This window comes from Cylas formicarius, unplaced genomic scaffold (genome assembly GCF_029955315.1).
Source record: "Cylas formicarius isolate icCylForm1 unplaced genomic scaffold, icCylForm1.1 PGA_scaffold_3__17_contigs__length_32017465, whole genome shotgun sequence".
Lineage (NCBI taxonomy): Eukaryota > Metazoa > Arthropoda > Insecta > Coleoptera > Brentidae > Cylas > Cylas formicarius.
In genome coordinates this window covers 5,588,181-5,609,413 of record NW_026844326.1, presented here as the reverse complement: position 1 = coordinate 5,609,413, position 21,233 = coordinate 5,588,181, and positions in this window count along the sequence as shown.

The following is a 21,233-nucleotide window of genomic DNA, read 5'->3' as shown; positions in this document are numbered from 1 at the left end:
GATGACGGGACATGTTTCTGCGGTGAATTGTCTCTTCTTCTCCGCTTGTGCCATATAAGGGTATTGGGGTATAACAATTGATTGATTTTGGATTATTGGGAACATATATTTCGAGTCATCAAAATTTATCTGAGTTCATAAAATTTGATAAGAAGATAAAATATTTTTAAATTGTGGAATTTGATTTTCTGTATAAATTGATGATATTTAAGCATTGTATTCAACTCCGAAATCGGTAAAATACTATTATGAAGCGCATTAACCATTAAACATAATAGCGTCTTCTAGATTATCTACAAATATTATAATATTTGGGCAATCTAAGTTTAATTGCCTAATATTCCCGTGAAAACTAAGATATTCTTGTAAAGAAATGATCGTCATTAATATTGCATTTTGGAATGTTTTTAAACCAGTTTGTAGTTTCCGTTAATTTTCATTTAATTTCAAAATAGTTTTATTATAGTTATTAATTATGCCCTTTGATAAAGATACTTGTAGTTCTAATTCTTTAGCTAAATTATTTTGGTTTTTGTCGAGTGTATTTATTGCTGCTTTATAATAATTTCCGTCGTCCGCGTCGAGAGTTCCAAATAGCCATTTATTTATTTACATGTGGATGTAAATTTTCAAGTTTTTCCACCGTAATTTGTATTAAATATTCAGTTCTTAAAAGTAAATTTTCGGCAAGTCCATAATAAGAAATATTATTAGTTATATTTTTAACATTAAACTTATCTTTAATTATTTTGAATGCGTTCTCTATGCTTTCTACATGATTATTTATTTGGCTTTAATCTACGTAATGGACAAATGTGTGTTATAAATTAACTTTGCGTTACCTATTTGGCTAGGAAGTATAGGATTTCCGAGTTTGGTAACTTGTACGTCTGTCGTTACGATTCGTTCGGTTAGAACTGCTACGAGTAGACGAGTCAACATTTTTATCATTGGTTTCCTGAAAGAATAGATTTTTATTATCCTTTGGCTTCCTTGAACTATTTTTATGATAGCTTGTCTTTGATGCTATTAATTTATTCTCCATTTGGATTATTAATTATTTCTGAATTTAGGAAGTTCTTTGTTTCTAAATTTTGTTTTAATGATAGTATACTTTTAGTTTTATAGTTTACTTTTTTCATTTAATTCCTTTAATTGTTCATACAATTTACTTGAGTTTTCTTTATGCGATTGAACATAAGAAGAAATGATAGCGTTATCATTTAGATGAAATGGGTTCTGAGGATTTAAATGACATTTATCACTTCAAAAGGCATTGTGTGTATAGAGTTGTTGTAACCCATTGCTGCTCTCATTATGAGTTGATCTATAGGTAGCTCTTTATTTTCTTCTTTAATTATTTTATATATTTATGATCTGAGGTTATTTTCAATGGCAATCCATGCTGCGTTGTAAAATTAAAAAGCTTTTCAACTACATCGGTTCCTGTTATGCTTTTTAGTGGATACGCTTGTCCATAGCGTGAAAATGCATCAAATATTGTAACGTAGGCTTCATGTTCGAATGGTTTTGATGGTATTGTGGTTAAGTTAAATTTTATCACTGGTAGTTTTCGATCATACTTACTCTTTTGGCATATGTCACAATTGTTAACATAATTTTCTATATCGTCAGACATTTTTGGCCAATAATATTTTCTACAAAAAGAATTCTTCATTTCGTTTATTCCACGATGGCACGTCTTTGTCGTATGGTATAGACTTAGTTTTCCTTGTTGATCATCTTGGGTTTCGATGTTTTCGAGAACTATGTTGCAATGAATTATTTTAAATGCTGAATTTTTGAAAGTGTTTTGTAATATTACAGCGAAGATTAAATTTTCCGCTTGAAAATAAATTGCATAAGTAGTTTTCAGTTTAAAGTATTCCTTCATGATTTGTATAATATTTGGCATGGGGTCATTTTTCGGGATTGTGATATAAAATCGATACACGTTTTCTTTGCTTATTAAGAATTTTCCTACATCTCCTGTTGTTAATATTATTTGATTTTTAAAATGATTGAATGGTTTTTCTGATTTTGGAATTTCGAAAATTGGGTTTTCCGCTAAGGAATGTACTGTCTCATTTTCTTTTAAATCTTTTAGATTTTCCCGTCTGTTAAATGGGTTTTGATTTGAATGTCCGATAAAATTTTGATTTTTTGTTCTTCCGGTTTAAACAAAATTTCATCTAACGTAAACAATAAACAACAATAATAAGTTGCCTATAATTTCATCCACGTCTCCTAAGTTGTTAAATATAGAGTCAGTTTCAATAGCATTCATATCTATTGGATATCGTGATAAAGCGTCCGCTGCTTGATTGTTTTTATTTTTTTTAATATTTAATTTCGTACTCCTACTCCTCCAATTAACGAGTCGCAAATTTGGCTCTTTTAATGACATTAACCACTGTAGGGGTTTATGATCCGTATAAATAATGAATTTTTGTCCGAATAAATAAGATCTAGAATATTTACAGCTCCAAACAATTGCTAAGAGTTTCTTTTCAATTGTTGAGTAGTTTGTCTCTGCCGAGTTCAGCGTTCTTGATGCGTAGCATACTGGGTGTCCGTCTTGGGATAAACTTTCTGAGATGGCATATTTCGATGCGTCGGTTGTTAATTTAAACCTCTTTGTAAAGTGCGGATAAGATGATACTTGCTCCGAAGTAAGCACATTTTTGCACGTGTTAAAAGAATCAATGAATTCCTTTGTGTGTTCGACTTTGCTTTCACCTACTGGTATTTTCTTTAAAGATGTTTCATGGGATTTACACTTAGAGTAAAGTTTGCGTCTTGCGATTGTTTTCTAGATTTGAATGGAATTTCGTTGTTAAATCTTTTTGTTTATTAAATCGATGTTCAGATTCATATTAATTAAATCTGTTAAGCCTATTACTCCGTCAAAAAAGTAGTGAAAATCAAATAGGATAAACTCTAATCGATAATCGATGTTAAATTCAGAAAATGCTTGTATGCTAGCTTGAAATCTAGTATTTTGACTTCCTACAGCTATCTTGATTTCATTAGTTTTATAATAAATGCAATTTGGAAAATATTTTTCAGCGATAGTTGGACGTAATATCGATCTACCCGTGTCTATTAGTAGTTAGTATTAGTATTGGTAGTTTAATATTTGGTTTGCGTATTTGGATATACGCCAAAGCGTTGTTAGAAGAAATATTAATTTCTACTAGGGTTGGTTGTTTGTTTCCGTCATTTAGATTTTGTGTTTCGATGTCTCGTTCGATATGTTTTCATACGCATTTTTTTCATAGTTTTCCTCAAATTCGTTGTAATCATTATACTCATTTTGATTAACAGAATAATCAAAGTTTTCATCGCATTCTTGGTTAAATAATTCTTCCGTGATAAAATTCGGGGGTTGATTGTTGTTTGTAAAATAATTTTTTCTTACAGGTCGTCTCGTAAATGAATTGTTTGTTTGTTTTCAGATCCCTGACATTGGTGTCGGTTTAGGAAGTTGGTTGGGTGGTATTTGGTTGGATTTAAAGACATTTCGTGGGGGTCCGAAAACTTAACGATTTGTTGGAAATCGTCTTTGAGGTATTTGCCTCGGTTGAATATTTATTGGTTGAGATGAAAATTGTGGTTTTTGGAATTGATTTTGATATTGCTTTGGATTTGAAAAATTGTTAAAATTGTTTGCCATAAAATTTGTGTTGGGATTAATTCCAGGTTGAAATCCACTTAGATTTGGCTGGTTTTGATATTGTTGAAATGGTTGAAAATGTTGTTTCGTGTTGAATAGTCGATGAATTGGTATTTGAAATTGTTTGGCATTGTTTTTTATTTTATTGTAATAGTATTCATTGAAAAGTTTTTCATTTTGATCTAAATCTTCTGAATTTAAAAGTTGTAGCCTACCACCGAAATGAACTAAATGTTCATTTTTGAATGGTCTTGTTCTAGTTAATTCCTGAATTAGACAATCTAAATTTCTCCTATCTGCAAAGCATTGAATAAGCGCATCTTTTATGCTTAACCAATCTGTCAATTGTGATCGGTTGCCCACCATTAACTCTGCTTTCTCTACTTTCTCCCAAACTAACAAAGGAATTTATTAACCTTTCGCACTTAGCAATAAATTTGTTTAGCGTGTCGCTATTTCCGTCGAAAGGTTTTATGTTATCTACCCTAGATTTAAAAAGATTCCAATTAAATCTTGGTTCCGCACTACTCGCACTATCTGAGCTTCCTTGTTGGGTCATTGTTTTGAGCGTTTTCAAAAACATTTATTTACACAGAAAGCAAAACAAAGTTTTATTTGGACTAGCCGATACAAAGGTTGGAATTATTAAGAGTAATTTTACAAAATGACAATCGATATGGTGCTAGCGATGCGTTATCTTCGCACAGCTCTAGGCTTCGTCTGCAGTTCGGGGTATATAACTCAGACGTGTCGCGTACTATATTTTTTCTACGACCGTTAGTTTTTGGGTACCCTTTTGCAAATCAACACGAATACATTCAAAGATATGAACGTCAGAATTGACAAATGTCAAAATTCAAGTTGTGTGGTAGAATCTTCAAAAAAATCGGTAATCTTCCTCAAATGTCCGAAAGGGCTCAGATCCGTGGGACAGGAAACTCACGTGGTGCGTTTCCCGTACGCTAGATCGAGTTATAATTAGCAATTTTGCAGAGGGGAATAGAAAAATATGATTAAATGGTAAAATGATATAAATGTTAGAATATTTATAGAATTACGTCATATCCGACAAGACCCCGTGACAAAGAGGCACCGCTTTGTTCTTTTGCCGATTGTAAAATGTATCGGCGTGTCAGGCAAAAAAGACAGAGAGCGCAAGTTGCGGTGAGGAGATATAATTAGGGTTTTATTATGCAATGTTTTTGGGTTTTCGACAAGTTATTCAAGACGAAGTTGTCGAACCATTACATTGTTTTATTTGATTATCTTTACAAAAATAAATGAAAAAAACTTCAAAGTACAGCTAAAGACATTTTTGATAATTACAGACAGATCAGAAATTCATGTGTGAAATTCAGGTGTTTGCTAGCTTTATTTGAAAAATCATTTTAGTTAAAAAAAAAACACTGTGACTTTATCTTGAATTGTGACTAATGTAAATTCTAGATTGTAAAATGGCTTCCTGTCGTTATATTAAGTATGAACAAGCACTAAAGAGCAATAAATACTGCTTCACTGCTGAACAGTTTGTTCAATAATATATGTATTATTTTTATTTTTATTATGTACGTGTTTTAACATTTATTTTGACGGCATTTTTCAATATTTTCTCAAAGTATGCTCAGATCTCGTTATATATTCTAGGAAAGGCGGCACTACATTTTCTAATACCTACATGGTAGGGAAATATCTCTCCTAACCTAACGTTGTCATAACAAACCACCCTTTATTTAAACAACTTGATCCTCTCCACTCATTTTATATAACAAACCGCCCGTTCTTTTAAACGATCTCCTTCTCACACATTTGATTTGAAACACCCTGTATACAGTTTTGATTTAAAAAAAAATAAATTTACAACGAATTCTTATTTAGGAGTACTTAAGTGCTTAATTAAGCATAAACCTAACCAAAACTAATTTCCATGAAGCTCGAACACAGAGTGCTCGACTTATTGCTGGCGCCTTCTGTAGAATGTTTGTTTATTTCTAAATTTTGATAATTCTTTTTTTTTGTCTGATAGATCTTACTAAAAGGCGTTGAAACGGCTTTTTCACATAGCATTTACTAAAGTGATACGTTATTCTGAAGCGGAAAATTAAAAAAATACTATGAATTTTTCTATAAAAAAAACAGACAAAAGATCAGTATTCAGCACTGCCTAATAATAACTATACCAATGATCATTTATTTGTTAGCATTATTTTAAAACAACATTAATAAATATATAGTATTCGTAATATAGATTCGTAATACTTAGACTTTGACTTTAGTCCATACTACGTGGAAAAAACTGTTTCAGTTATTTTTATTAACTTCTCTCCAACAAAATTGAACTACAATCAAACAATCTACAGGAGTATATGGATATTAGCATAGTTAGATTTTAGATAGTCGTGAATGAGTATGATCGAATCATAAACAAAGATTTTCTAAGGAGAGGATGGCTCGGTTGGTAAGGCATTGACCTACCAACTCGAAATTGCCGGAGGTTGTGGCTTCGATTCCCACCGGGAACATTGGGTGTTGTGTGCGTGAAAAATTTGTGTGATCGGTCAATGTTGTGAGTATATCATAATTGAGATGATCCCAATTAAAAAGTAATACAAAAAAAATTCTAAGGACGTACAGTTATTCCGTGGAGCACACTGTATACCGGGTTCATTACCGAACGAAACAAATATTGGCTTTCCTGTAAAATATATTTTGGAAATGACAACACGAAAAATCGTGATAATAACAACATTTTTATTTGTGATTGTTACACTTTATTAACCGCGCCTTAATTAAAACTAAATATGCTGAACTGAACTGAAGGAAAAGTAACCATAATTAGGTCGTATTATGCAGTCTTAGAGCAGTATCTGAAATGTTTTTAGTTTATTTTCCTTCTAAAACTATACTTTCGATTTCAAAAAATAAACGTAGTAAATAACTGCAAATTTTCAGCTGAAAATTGAAATAATAAACATTTTTTACTGCGTGTGGAGGCGATGAAGAAAGAAGAATAGCATTTTGTTTTGAATTAATGGAAAATGGATATAATGATAGGGAATTAAATAAATATATATATTTTTTACAGATGAATTATTCAAATGTTCAAAATTGTCGGTATTAGAGCCAAGACGATGAATATTATTTTGCTCATACTCGAAGTCAATATCCTCCCAAAATAATTGTTGAACTGGAACCCACATGATTATCAATCAAAATCAAAAACCCTGGATTGCAACTGAGATAATCTCTACCTAGTGACACACACACACACAGTGTGATATATCTCAAATCACATTTAAATTTCCTTCTAAATAACCAAAACTGGCCGGCTATGAATTTAATAGACCAACAGATAATCAGACCAACATGAGATACTGAAAGTAACAAAACTCCCTAGAGAGTTATAGACCTATTTTGGTTACTCTATAATCTCAAATGTTTAAGTGCAATCATGGAAAAGCGGAAAGCTAAAGGTTTTCTTAATACACTAGAGATGGGATTTTCTGGTCCAGATTGAAAAATATTTATCAATGAGGATTGCAGTATAGACACTAGACATTTATTTTGGAAGGCTGGATAGTTAAAAATTAAAGACTATAGGTATATATGGTGGAGCGGTAGGAATGTCTATTGCAAAAAAAAATTATAATGTTAAGACTATAAAACTAGTAGCTGTTCAACAAATTAAGGAACAATTTAACTATGAGATTGATTAAAGATATGACCATAAGGTATATAAAGTGAAGTGCTAGTGTGCATATTTCTTGCCCGGTATGGAAATTGGAATGTAGGATAACAAATATTGATGAACAAATTTTAATATCTTGCATTTAAACATTAGAGGTGTTAAGTAGAACCTTTTTGGTTTGTCTTCAAACCTATAATCTTGGTCACCTGATTTTAACATAATCTCATAATACATATTCAATTTATAACTTCAATATCGCCGCCTTTATTTTATATTAACCATGGAAGCTTTAAATCTTTTAATAGCGAACTTATTTATACTTCTTCATTGGACATCGTTTTCTCGACCACAAGGCCAGAAACTGATGAAATAAATATATCTAATTTAAGTGTAAACCTCGAAACAAAATGACAGTTAAGCCTACACAAATGTTATCGATATCTAAACTGCAACTCTATAAACCTTCTAAAGGATTGGGACTTATATTTTGATAATAAACCTGCTAGTGACATGGAAATTTTCCTTGGAGATATTAACTTGGATCTAGTAAGTAATACGGATGGTACTGTCTGTGAATCTACATCACTAGACATGCCAGCTGCAATTATTGATCATGAAATCCTGCCAATCCTTATAAATTGTTCCAGTAGGAACTGAAAGTATTTCTTTCAGCTCACAAAACAGTGGGAACAAAAAGAGAGTTAACTTGGACAAACTTGGTAGATTAACGGATAATTTGAACTGGAAAGATATTTTAGATTTTTAGATATTTAGGTATTAGATTGTAGGTAAATCTCAGAAGATGGTAGCTTTTAATAATAACTACCGTAACATAAAACCATAGATTGCAAATGGAATAGTTACTTTTATAACAACTAGAGACAAAATTAAAAAAAACTCCATAAACGAAATTGGCAAAATAAATTTATAAGGATTACTAAAAATTCTTTTTATATGCAAAACATAAATGAAAATAATAAAAATATTAGCAACATTTATGAACTAATGAATGAAGCTGCAATGGAAATAAAAGACGACTTAATGAAAACGTACCTTGCGGTCGCGGCAAATTCGATAACAGAATATATAAATAATTTAAAAAAATTTACACATTTCTTGATCCTATATGTCATATAATAAGAATGATATTTGAGTCTGGCAATATACCATATTACTTTAAAACGTCTATAGTATCACCTATATATAAAACAGGATGTACGATCGGCTCCCAGTAATTATAGACCAATGAGCGTAATATCGTAATAAAGAAAAATATTTGAAAAATGTCTTCATAAGTTTGTCTTTGATTTTCTTTCTAATGAAGAGTCATCAATTTGATTTTACTGAAGGGATAATTACTAACGATGCAATATTGGAGCTCACTAATGAAATTACTAACCATCTGGATGGTGGTAATAAGTGTGCTGCTGTCTTTTTTCATCAAAAAGATGGGTTTGATACAGTGTCACATGCCCATGTATATATAAATGAATTCAGGAAGTTAGACCCGGGAGGCAGGGTTGTTTCCTATGTTACTGGTGATTGTGATTGAACAGGGTGTGATTGTGAAAATGGACAATGGTCTAAAAATACTAAAAATGGACACTATTAAACTGTCCCTTAAAATAAATAAGACTTTTCCGTAACACCGACATATCGTTCCAACTTTTCAGAAATTCATTTTGACACTTTAGTAGAATCAATTAAGGAAACTAATGTTATAAAAATACTTGAGAGTGATGGTTGATAAAAACCTTATACGGTGGATCTTTATTGGATAAATGTTATCTATTACTGGAATTTCTTTCTAAGAAAACGGTTACACTGATTTATGAAACATTAGTTCAACCGTCTCTATGCTACGGTATTCTATATGGCGGGAACGTACAGTGTTCAGCTTCATCTTCTGAGACTAATACAAAATACTATGGTTCAAATTATGTTACAAAGACCAAAATTTGGCGCTACTGCGTTAGTTTATGGTACATATATTTGTAATGTTAGTTCATTGTTTATCTTGAGTATATACATAGACATTCTTCCAGACAGGCACTAACTAAAATTTATAAAATATGTGTAAGTGAAATAAAAAAAAAGATATTTTCTGGAGAGGCCATAAACTATATTATAGAAAACTCTTCCAGGTGTTTAGTTAATTTAACTTTTCTGATTTTAAATATGATTGTGTTATTGTGGGTTTGTAATTGGATAATTTAGTTAATTTTGGGTTTTGACACATACATGTTTTTTAAACCTAGGTGGAAATATTGTACAACTCATTACATTAATTTCATAAAGTTTGGTGGTGGTTGGTGATAGTGCTACTAATTATGTTAAGCAAAAAGAATGTGTTAATTTTGTGACTTTTAACATACATTTCTTTGATATTATATCAATCACGTGTGCGGCAAAATCCATGTGAAAGCATTCCATTAGGAGAACCCTTCGCCTAGTGCTGGCAGACATAATTTTATGGAGATAACATCCACCCAAATAGTATGTGAGCTAAAGTAACTGAATTAAACTGCCATTTATATACCTACGGAGCCTACCCGGAAAATAATTTATTTGGCGATAGTCGCAATAAGATCGAGAAAGCGGGTTAAAACGTTGTTTTCCTGTTCTTTCGCATTCATCAAATTGATAACGTCAGGTAATGGAAAAATTCGGGCGATACCATCTATTCGATTCGATTCTTTTTAAGTCGGGATAGATGTTCGGGTTGGAGGGGATACGCCCCTCCACCGTCTTTTATTTTCTTATTTATTGCCTAAAGTCGCTTCGAAATTGGGCGAGTAAGAAGGGTAAATTGAATTATAAAGAGATATATTTGACTCTGAAAATTTACGGTATGCGCTGGTGAATAGGTGCTTGAATAATTTTTCATTTTTTCGTATTTCTCATTACGCCGGCAAAATAGTCTAAATTTCTTTTTTTTAGGATATTAAGCACTCTTACTTTGTCGTCTTGCCTTATTCGTCACTCTGTCCTTCCATCTTATCTTCAATATTGTTCGGTTTGATTGAGCACATTAGCAATAAGTCGTATAATCTTTACTTTGTCCAGCAAAATACTCCAAATTTCTTTTTTATGGTATTATGTACCTCTTCTTCCTTGTTTATGCGCTGCAGAACATTCCTCGGAAAGCTTCAATTATAATCTTTCAGTAAGAGCTCGTGTTTGCATATGCTGAATACATAGCAACATAATAAGCGGTTTTTAAGTATATTATTTAAGTTATGTAGGCACATTTTGCATTTCCTCAAGTGATGTTCTTCCCTGCTCTATCAATGCATGATCATCACTTTATCCACAGCAGACCTAAACAATGTCGCATACTGATATGGAGCAATACTTTTTTTCATTTCATATTACATGAGCAAAATACAACTAATGTCTTCTTTTTACGGGAATTAGCACCTCACATTTCCAAACCTTCAATCCTTTTGTTTGCTCTGTTCTTAGTTGGCGATCCTGCTTGCTCTATTTTGTACGAAATTTTATGAAAAGCTACATTTATTTTAGTCTCTTGTTCTTCTCTAAGTAATATTCACTGTATCCACAGCGGACCTAGACAATGTCGTGGTGTCTACTGGGTACCACTAGCCAAGATTTTTGAGAAACCATATTTTGTATTTCTCATTAGGTGAGCATAATACTCCAACCTACTTCTTTTTATGGCATTAAGTTCCTCTCTTTCCTTGTTTATACGCTACAGAACCGACCCATGACATCTTAAACATTCTTTGGTAAGCGCACATTTCAAGAGCCTCAAACCTATTGCTATTGCTTGCTGTTTGTGATTTGTCATCCCTGAATGCCTCACAATCGAGCTTCCAAAAGATATAAAATATGTGTAAAGGGTACTAAAATGTATTCTAGGGTCCTCTTCTTTAAGAGAGCTGTCCTGTAAGAACATTAGCAATACTCCAAATTTTTTTTTATTTATGGTATTTAGTACTTCTTTTACATTTCTGTTGATGTTAAGTGATATTCCTGCATGCTCTATTTGCTCTTGCTCTAAGTTAAGTCCCATTTTTCATTTACCCAGCACAGATATTGTATGTTCGAGATTTTCTGCATCCTTTCTTCATTCACGCTTAGATCTATATCTGTATCTGCATTAGCCTTATTGTTTGTTTTGCTGACGATTATCCATTCGATTTTCTTTATATTCTAGCGCAGACGCTATTAGTTGGCTATAGTATATTACCGCTAAAAAGAATGCCTGTAAATAAATAAAAAGTGTTGATGTTGTTTTTGATTTTTGCGTTCAGTTTTCTTTGCATTTGTTATATATTCTGCAACGAATAAGATCCAGGAACAACTTCAGTAGATACTTGCAATTAGTTTTCTTTGGCAAAGCAACGAAGATTTGGCTATATCTTAATTAATTTTATGTTTTGGACAAAAATAAGATTTTTTGAATAAATTATCTTAAAAACATAAAGTCAAAAGTAAAAAAAAATCCATTTTTGAATTACACCAGAAATAAAATTTTGGCAAAAAGTTTCCACTCTCGACTATAATAACCGTTTACTAACACATTTCTAAAAGAAAAGTGTTAGCAAGAAGGCCCTACAGCCTACAACAACCGTCCCACAGTTATCCCTTAAAAATAAAAGCTAATTTCTCTGCATGGTGTCATATTAACGATATTGTTATCACCATGCAGGAAGAGGTTTTTATTTTTTTTTAACAAGAACCGTTCATTGGATTGAAAAACATCAAGAAATTAAATTTCTTTAGAAATAATTGGAGATCCGTCCCAAAACACCCAGTACCCAAATCCCTTCCAAACTCCTGATTCTATCCGACCCGAGGCTCCAGCTCGGGATATCCCACTTATACCTTTCCTAGATTGTCTTTCACTGTGGCTCGACTGGGGCTACCAATTACCGGCTTCCACGGGAAAGGTTGCTGTGAGCATGCTCTGCCGAGGTGTGGGCTGCAGTGCGAGACGGGGACCATCCGCTTCGAACTCTGATCAGGAAGTGCGCACTGGATGTGAAGGTCGGACTTCACATTGCCCCGGGCGAGCTCCCATCTGTCCGTCTTTCGGGGTGGGGAAAACGGAGGCTGGGTCTCAGGGAACTGGGGTAGGATAACGATCCGAGGGTATACCCGTTCCCAGCAAAATCTGGCCCGCCTCTTTGCGTACGATGCGCTGGAAATCGTAGGTTATGGAGAACAAAAGTGTCGGACAACTTTGGAAGAGACAAGCGACAATAGGGGCATTGCCACTGAAGAGAATATAGACCCATTCGCTAGGCGAAGCTCGTTAAGTAGAACTACCCCAAAGAGTAGAACAAACTAGCTCCCAGACTTCATGAGCACAGACTCTCTCAATGAAGGAAGCATTACAGTCCGGACCTAAACAACCAAATAAGAGGAAGTGCATAGAACAGACCACAAAAAATCCTAAGACTTTGGACAAAACTGCATTCGATGGCAGAGATGTTATTGAAAATGTATACAAACAGATCAAGGCGCTAGATAAAGTAATCAGAGAATCGTACAACCCAAAGAAGGAGGTCAGAGATGCAGTTTATAAGCTTGCGTATCATGCTGAACGGCTCCGCTCAAAAAATTTCCAGGAATGGTTGTCTACCGCTAGAAACGGGAGCATCGAAGTGAAACTAAAGGAGGCAAGAGAAGAGAATAACCAGCTTCATGAAAAAGTTAGAAAGATGCAAGAAGACAGAAAACAAGAAAGTATAGAGGTACCAGGTCAGTGCGAAGCATGCAGAGAAGTTCAGACGAAAGCTGAAAAAAGGAGAATGCTCCGAAAGGATGAGACCTATGAGGTCTTCCAGAATATCCGGGAGGAGGACTGAATTAATGAAGTTTTCCAAAGGATACCGAGAGAGTATGCCAATATATGGGAGGCACCAGCAGACCGCGAGTTGGTCTTGCCCTGCTACAAAGACATGGTAGGAGCGAACGGTCCAGTCAAGGATGCGATAAATTACTATGGGGGCATAGAAGGGCTCAGAAAGCAGGGAAAAAATGCGGGTGAAGTCGCATCTATGAGGCATACCTTGGAGTATCCCGATGAGAAAGGAAACTTTACAAGCATAAAAAGGGCCACACTTTATCCTATAATAGGGAACAAAGACCAGAACGAAAATTTAGATAGCAACGTGTTTCTCTCCCTCAAAACAATTAAAACGACAGCTTTAAGTAGAGGTAAAACTAAATTAGCAATTCCCTCATTGGATGGAGTATTGGGGATTATCTTGAACAGAATGGCAGACTTCCTATATTTAGACTCAGGTCTTGACGTAGTGGCCTACGAACCCATTGGTAACTGGGCACCAAAGACACAAAAATATGGTCAGACTAAAACAAAAATTAGTAATCGAAATACTCTCGCCGTAACGAGGAAGCCTAAGGACGACGCCTTACTTATCAAGAAGGAAGGCGTTTCCCACGCAGATCTTTTAAGAACGGTTAAACTGGTCATAAACCTCAGAGAAATCGGGATGGATATTAAGGACGTTCAAAAAACTAGAAACGGTGATCTCATTATAAAGGTTCGAAACGGATCCGACAAGGCCGAGACGCTAAAAAACGAAATAAAGGGAAAATCAAGGAAGGTGCTTCATATTAGGGGTATGGACGAACTCACAACAGTGGAGGAGATAAGGGAGGCTATATCGAAGTCAGTAGGTACTAGTCAGAGCAAACTGGAGATAAGAGCCCTACGTCCCACTTACAGAAACAAACAAAATGTAACCATTGTTACTAGCGAAGCAGAGGCAGACAGACTCCTAGAGCTAGAATCATTGAGGATTGGCTGGGTGAACTGCAGCATTGTTGAACGACAGAGGGAGGAAAAATGTTTTAGATGCTGGGAGCATGGCCATACAAAGAGGGGCTGCACTGGACCTCATAGGGAACAACTCTACATGCGATGCCGGGGGGAGGGGACACAAAGCAGGAGTTTGTAGTAAGGCGCCCTTCTGCCTGGCAGTCGAGCTTGTACAGAGACCAAGAGAGACCAACAGACGCAAAATAAACGAGCATAATGAAAATACTACAAATAAACACATATAGAAGCCTAGGAGCACATGACATGGCTATTGTAACAGCCAAAGAGGAGGAAGCCGGTTTATTGTTAATTAGTGAATCTAACAAGAACACCATAAAAGGACGGAAAGACTGGATCCACGACAAGCATATGGATACAGCAATCAAAATAATGGACTCACATGTAACAGTTAAACAGCAAGGACACGGCTATGGATTTTCCTATCTGCTAACGGAAGGCTACACAATTTATAGTTGCTACGCGTCGCCAAATAAGGAATTAAACGACCTCGAGAGAACACTAACTGAGATAGGAGCACTCATCAGAGTTCATCAAAACGGTTGTATCATAGCGGGAGATTTTAACGCAAAATCGCCCCAATGGGGTATGTCGATCACAGGTAGGAGAGGAGACCTAATGGGAGAATGGATTGCTGAAAACAACCTAATTTGTCACAACCAGGGGAGCAAACCAACATTTCAAAGGAACCAGAGTGCATCAATCCTCGACATAACGCTGGCAACCGAGAATGTCCAAATTGCAGACTGGCTCGTAAGTGATAAAGAAAGCTTAAGCGATCATAATTACATCCTCTATAATATACAAGTGGAGATAAGTAAATGTCAAAGAAATTTCACATTTTCTGGTTGGAATGTGAAGAAACTAGATGCAGAGAAATTAGATCAGATCACGGAGAGCATTAACGATGAGGAACCGGTTGCGAACCCAAAATCTTTTTATAACATGTTAGTCAAGATATGTAATAAAACAATGCCTGTGAAACAACGACACCCAACGAGAAATCCCGTATACTGGTGGTGTGATGAAATAGCGGATCTTAGAAGGAAGTGTACTAGGAATAGAAGGCTTCTCACAAGAACCAACAAGCGAAATCAGGCAGAAGTAAGTCAGCAGCTGCGGGACGAATACAAACACTCTAAGAAAAAACTAAGGAACGCCATCCTAGAAACTAAACGAGTCCGGTGGAGGGACATCTGTGATAACATCAATACGGATCTCTGGGGCAAGGGCTATAAAATAGTCATGAAGAGAACCATTGGATATCCTCCAAAACCTAAACTCCCGGACTATACCCTAAACAAGGTGATAGATCACCTCTTCCCACTGCATGAGGCAGTCAGGTTCAAAATCGACAAACCCACGCAACCGGTGGAATTTAGCGAAGAAGAATTGATCCAGGCAAGCCAGAAATTAAAAAATAACAAGGCACCAGGACCAGGCAGAATCCCAGCAGAGATACTCTAGTTATGTTCTAAAAGTCTATAACCGCCTTGCTTGTATGGGGTGCTTTCCAGAAGAATGGAAGCAAGCCCAGTTAATTTTATTAGATAAAGGAAAAAACTTGCCCGAAGACCCCTCCTCATATCGACCAATCTGCCTACTAGATGCAGAGGGTAAATTATACGAACATCTAATACCCGCTAGGCTAAAAACAGAATTAGAGCGTACTGGTGGTTTGCCGGAAAGGCAATATGGGTTTAGAGAAAAAAGGCAGACAGTGGATGCAGTCATGGAAGTCCTAAAGATCTCAAAACAGGCATGGGTCTATTCATCTCAAAATCAAAGAATATGTGCTGTAATTACTCTGGATGTCAGGAACGCATTTAACAGTGCCTCCTGGCAACTAATTCTTGAGAAGCTTGGGAAGCGCGGAGTGGAGAAAGGTTTGTTGAGGCTGATCTCTTCCTATTTGTATGACCGTGGTGTGCTCGTCGACTATGAACGCGAGACCAAACTAGTAAAAATCAGTAGTGGAGTTCCCCAGGGATCGGTTCTTGGACCGCTTCTCTGGAATATCCTGTACGATGACCTACTAAGTATGGACATGGCCAAAGATGTAACACTGATTGGATTTGCGGATGACTTGGCAATGGTAGCGGGAGGAGCTCGTTATGGGAAAAGCAAATATGGGTATGTTGATGGTGTCAAACTGGATGGAGAAGAATTCTCTTAGTCTGGCGCCGGAAAAAGCTGAGGCTGTGCTACTGACTAAAAAGATAAAACTAAAACCAGTTAGTTTCAACATTCTCGGAACAAACATTGTCCCAAGTCGAGCACTTAAATATCTGGGAGTGTGGTTAGACTGCAACTTGACTTTCGCTGAGCATGTCAACCGTACCCTGAAAAAAGTGGATAGAACGATATCGGCTCTTTCTCGTCTCATGCCGAACATAGGAGGACCGAGAGAATCTAAAAGAAGAGCACTGTCAAGCGTAGTGCACTCGCAGTTACTCTACGCGTCTCCGGTGTAGCACCAGGCTACAAAAAGCAAAACCCTAAATAGAAAACTAAACAAAATACAAAGGCTTATGTCAATCAGGATAGTCAGCGCGTATAGGACTATTTCTGCCGAAGCGGTGGGAGTGATGGCTGATGTTCCACCCATCGACCTCTTAATCAGAGAGCGGACAAGCATCTACGACGGTCAGGAAGTAGATGCTTGCATGACAAGCGTTGATACTAGCTTGGCAGGAGCGCTGGAGAGTCAGCAGGAATGGACGCTGGACATATAAAATTATCAGTGACATTAATAAATGGATAAATAGACCTTATAGCGAAACTGATTACTATCTAACCCAGGCACTTTCGGGACATGGCTGTTTAAACTCGTTCCTTTATAAGAGGAATAGATCGAGTACGGAACTCTGTATGTACTGTGGACAGCTGGATGATGTGGAACACACGTTATTTCTTTGCTCTAACTGGAATAGCGCACGAGAACGGCACCAGGAAGAATCAGGTCTCCAATTTACCTGCGAAAATTTTGCCACAGACCTGATGAGTGGAGAAGTTATCTGGAAGAGATCCTATGGGGTCATTAGGAAAATAATTGCTACCAATGAACAGGACATACAGGGGAGAGGCTGACAATTTACAATTATGCCGGCTGCATATATATATATATATATATATATATATATATATATATATATATATATATATATATATATATATATATATATATATATATATATATATATATATATATATATATATATATATATATATATATGATGACACTATATTCCGGGATATCATCCGTTCGCTCGTTGAACTCCGACTGGAATCCTGCAGACGTTTCGCCAAAATCTCACTTGGCATCTTCAATGCTCGCGCTCCGAAAACACTTCGAACACTTCGGAGCGCGAGCATTGAAGATGCCAAGTGAGATTTTGGCGAAACGTCTGCAGGATTCCAGTCGGAAGCAGGATTCCAGTCGGAGTTCAACGAGCGAACGGATGATATCCCGGAATATAGTGTCATCACATTTTTCCATCCGTGAATCAATACGTGAGAATATATATATATATATATATATATATATATATATATATATATATATATATATATATATATATATATATATATATATATATATATATATATATATATATATATATATATATATATATATATATATATATATATATATATATATATATATATATATATATATATATATATATATATATATATATATATATATATATATATATATATATATATATATATATAATTTTTGTAAACTTTACCATCCTGTATATCAAAAGTATAGGATATATGTTCAAATGAAGTTTTCTTTTTAAAATTTAAATTAAAATAAAAATTTAATTAGAAAACACCCTGTATAGAAAACAAATTCATGAAAAGAAAATCTGAAAATGAGGAGTTATATATTATTACAGTACTAGTAAATATTTATTTTGCAAAAAAAATGTTCTGTATTAATTTACAGAAAATCCTGGAATTCCACTGTAAGTGCTAGAAATTATTTGAGAAAGTAAAAAAAAATCGTTGGACTCTTAAGAAATACCCCTATAAAATTTTACCCGTTCAAAAGTTGACAAACATAAGATTAATAGGATATAATGGGACGATTTTGATATTTTTACATGATTTTGTAGGTTGATGAGGCCGTCATTACAACTTCTGGAATATTCAACAGGCACCACACTCTTCTCCAAGTAATGCAGTGATAAAAAAAACAGGGAGGCAAGCAATCCGTGGACTAACACCGTCAAACTGCTCCTTAAATTTATTCTTGAAAAAGATAATATATAGCTTAATTATCATTGTCAGTAAGATATGTCTAGCTCGATGCTGCTGATTTAGCTTGAGTTGATCAATAGCCAGAATCGTTATTGCCGAGATATTTTTAAGTGCATCTGATTCACCAAATTATTATCAATTATCTCAAAATCTCAAATGAAGTTTTTTAAACTTTCCACTAAATTATTGGATGAAATTTTTGTGCATTATTTGATAAATAAAAACGGAAACAGGAAAATGATTATTTTATTTATACCCCGTAAAAATTACCGAAAGTTTTACCCGTAGAATATAGTTAACAGAATTGATTCTCCATTGGTAGGCGCCCCAGAGTTAAAATATCATTCGTACCGCCTCATCTGTTGAAAAATTCATCAACCGTCGACGTTCAACGTGGACCCCCACGTCTAAGTTCGGTATTAGCGACATAAATAATCCGGAAGAATCGGCAAGACACTTACTGGCGGAGGATGATTCGGGCCTCGATGCATTTAATCCAAAATGTATCCATTTAACAGGGTGGGAATTTTAAGGAGCGATCGTCTCGAGACCGTAGTAATTGAGTTGAGGGGCGACGGCTGACATTATGGTTTCCTGCATCCTTGCGCGGTAACCGAGCGCAAGAAACAGAAGTTTCTAGTTAGCGCTATACACAGGGACGTATTGAAAACAGAAACAGACACTACCAAAATATTGTGTAATTACAAATAGCTCTGAAGAAAAGAAAAATAATTTTATTATTTTGAGTAGTGTTGTGATAATCACCGATCATGATTTTTCCGAAAATTATGCTACTGTGGGTGTTTAAACTAAATTGTATTGTTTACTTTGGTAACTTATTTAATAATAAATTTTTTTTATCTTATTAGTCATAAAATGAAATATTTCAATTTTTCTTAGCTTCTGCTCCTTCTTGTTCTTTGTAATAGGTTAATGGATTAGTACCTATTCATTGTCAACGCTTCTTGCTGGGATGATGAAGTTCAACATTCCCGCCATTGGTGCATTCTCACCAAGTCTGCTGCTATCCATCTTCTTTATATTTTTGTTCCAGCATTTTCGTCTCTGCCTGTACACTATACACTTCTCAAAGTAGTGCTGGACTAGTTCCATCATTTGTGGCATTTTTTTGTTTTATTATGATGAGTCTTACGTATTTACTTTACTTTTTTGTAAAGGTATTTGTTCCTACAAACATTCAAAAAGTCAAGTTTAAATTAAATTAAAAAAAAACAGTAACGAAAAATATATATAGCGGACAATCAACGTGGCTAGTACACCTCTGGAATGACGATATCTTCTCAAGTTAAAGTGCATCAATTTGAGCGGCCCAAGACAAAAATTCTAATTGGCGAATTAAGCGGTTTAATTTTTCGATTAAGTCTTGAGTTATGAGGCCGGCAAGATTGAAATACTAGCGGGATGATGCGGGTTAATGAGGGAAGTTACCGCGCCCCTGGGTGAGCCTGGCAAATTAAACGCCAGATTTATTTTGACAAATTTTTGCAGTTTCGTTTTTATTGATGTCTGTAAATATGAACTGCTACTAACCTGGCGCATAAATAAATGTTTATAAATATTTTTTACATGCTGAATGCCAAATATGCTAAAGTATCCGGCATGCAGCATTAAATAAATAATATCTCGAATCTCAAATAAATTCAAACCAGATCTGAATAGTTATTATGCAGCCAGTGCGGTAAACAGTGTTTGACTCACGAGTTTCGTTGTTACGTCATGTATACCGACGTAGTTAAAAATGATCCCTATGTCTTAGCTATATTGATTAGTTTAAAGTAAGTAGGGGAGGAGGGTGGGGCAAGGCGGCCCACTTAAGCCTTATATTATTTTTGTGGCGTTGAACCATCAAGTAGATTTATTTTTGATTAACTTTAACTAAATTTACACAAATTTTGGCGAAGCTTCTAAACAATTTTTTTTTGGGCAAGACCCCTTCTCAAAAATTATAATTTTTTTTTTCATTGTAAAAAAGTTTTTCGCGCTCTAAATATCCATATTTTCCTCTTTGACTCTGACGATTTATTGTTATATCGCTCAAAAAAACCTATTTTTAACATGATTATATGAAAACAGAACTAAGCGTTATGATCTTCTTTTCCATTCATTCATTTCCATTTAACATTACTGCCAAAAAGTGGCTTACCGACAGTCGGTAATAATTGTTCTAAAAATAATCAAGTGGCGCTGTAATCGTTAAAAAGAAATACTAAGATTGTATATCGTATGATTATATATTTGTGCTCGCGGTAGTAGATTGAAACGTTACTGATTAGTAACTATTTTTCTATGGATTAAAACAATTTATTGTTGGTATTTACAAGTTTTTACGCAAAGGGCTAAAAATATACAAATAACCAGAATTTATAACTATTAGAAGAAAAAACGAAAAAAATGTTTGCTCCACCATCACCTACGTTTGGACACGCAATCTCAAAAACTAAATTAAATTCTATTTTGTAACGGTTTTTGCAACGTAGACATTATCCATCGTCTTATGAATGGTAGAACCTACTAGAAATACGGTCATAAAATGGTCGTTCGCAACAAAATGGTACTTAGATACATGTTGTTATTTTGTCATAATGAGATTATTTCAACCTGGTTCAGTGACGTATTTATAGGAACGAACAGAATAGAACGCTTAACATCACACATAACACCATAAACAACGAAAACACAAAGAGCAAAGAATGGGAACAAAAACTAGCCATCATCATATCTATAACAACTGGGAGAATATTAGATGC